We start from the raw sequence: 1,966 nt of genomic DNA on the forward strand, positions 1-1,966 counted from the left end.
ACATGGAGAGAGCTGAGTAGAGACAGTGCTAGTCCTGGCCTCACCACTAGCCAATCAATCATGTGACTTGGGCAAGTGAAGGGGCCACTCTGAGCCTCAGTTACCTCTTTCCTCTATGGAAAGACTAACCCAGGACGCTGTGAAAACGCTTGTGTGTTGCCCAGCTGCAAAACATCTGCCCCCTCTCTGTGGTTCGTGAGAACAGGATGGTTTCTCAAGACCAGTTGGAACCAACCAGGCACCAGGGACTATCTTGGTGAGCAAAGCAGCAAAAAGCTATGTCCTCGTCGGGCATACAAGAGCAAGTGCTTTAAAAAGCTTCCAACAAAGTACAAGGATAAAGGGATGCTTTTTCACAATCCATGCCCATTATCTTCATTTAGGAAAGCCTTTCCTCAGTATGTGGTGATCGGAGAGCCGTTTATAAAACCGTGATGAGCAGAGATAAGGCCACCTCAGGGTCCCTGCTAAGGAACAACCAGCCAGCCTTCTCAAGACCCAGGTGCAAGGTAAGTGTCAGAGAGCAAAGAAAAACCAAGGAAGATGAAGAAAGAGGAAAGGGAAGATGCTCTGATGCTATCAGCAAGCTTTGTGAGCCTTTCCTCACCCTGGGCCTCCTGGGTTCACGTGTTTGATCCAATGGAGGAGAACTGATTCAAGCCAGAAAGAAACAGGATGAAAGCAAACGCAGACATTCTATAACAGGGCTGAGAAATCCAGCCCGCAGCCAGCCTATTTCTGTGCGGCACTTCAGCTAAGAACAGTTTGTACACTTTTAAATGTTTGGGAAAAAAAGTCAGAAGGAGATTAATACTCCTTGACTCATGCAAAATATATGAAATTCGAATTTCAGTGTTCACAAATAAAGTTTTATTGGAACAGAGCCACGCCCATTCATTGACTATTGTCTATGGCTGTTCAGCACCACAGTCAGAGCAGAATAGTTGAGACACAGACCTTGCAGCCTTCGAAGAAACAAATATGTACTACCTGGCCCTTGACAGAAAAAGTTCAACAACTTGTTCTAGAAGTGAAGGCAGCATCACCAGGCCATCCTCATACTGGACGCCTAACGAAAACCTCCCTGAGCCCCACGTTTAGATCTCACCAGGACCCCTAAGCAGCTGTGTCGCCTTGGTGCTGAAGGTGGTCAATAAGAACCGTACAAGCCTGTTCAGATGTTCTTCGTGTCTCACTAGATTTGCATTCTGAGAGGCAGGGACCATGCTGTTTTCACAGCTGTGTCCCCAGGGCACACACATAATAGGTGGCCACCCAACTGTTTGTTGAGTGACTATTGAATAGTCCTCCTAACAACATCCAGCACACAGTGGGTGTGGACGTGACCTACAATGAACTTGAAGCGATGACCTAGGGATTTCATGAAAGGGGAGCCAATGGAGCGAACTTAAACCAGGAGAGAGATGAGGAGGCCAGCCAGGTGAGAGAGCAGAGTTCCTGGCCGAATGAGAAGTCTGAGGACAAATTGAGGGGATGTGTGAGCCAGAGGGAAACTCGGGGACCAGCAGCCCCCCAACTGTGGCGGAGGAGATGAGAAGTGAGCCCAGATGCACCCTGGATATGGGAGCCTGTAGGCTTCTCTGCCCGGCTCAGAGGAGCCAGTCCCAGAAGCAAGCAAAGGGTCTGACTGCATGACCTTGGCGCTGACCTGTCACCGCTTCCAGCCTTGTATTAAGGAGAAAGGTCTCTTAGTCAAGCAGCTCTCCCCCAATTTCCATCCCCCTCCAAAAAATCACGCTTGGAAATGATTTCGGCAGAGGATTCTTAGGGGAGTTTCCCCCAAATGATGGGGGTCCACAACTCCCAACCCCAAGACAATGGCCTTAGGCCCTAAGCAATCGGCTGCCCCACCAGCACCAGCACCAGCACGCCCCTGGTGTGTCCCCCACCCCTAGCACCCAGTGCCCGGGAGAGACAACGTCCTTGTCCCTCCTGGCCAGAACAG

The sequence above is a fragment of the Myotis brandtii genome, unplaced genomic scaffold (genome assembly GCF_000412655.1).
Source record: "Myotis brandtii unplaced genomic scaffold, ASM41265v1 scaffold363, whole genome shotgun sequence".
Taxonomy (NCBI): domain Eukaryota; kingdom Metazoa; phylum Chordata; class Mammalia; order Chiroptera; family Vespertilionidae; genus Myotis; species Myotis brandtii.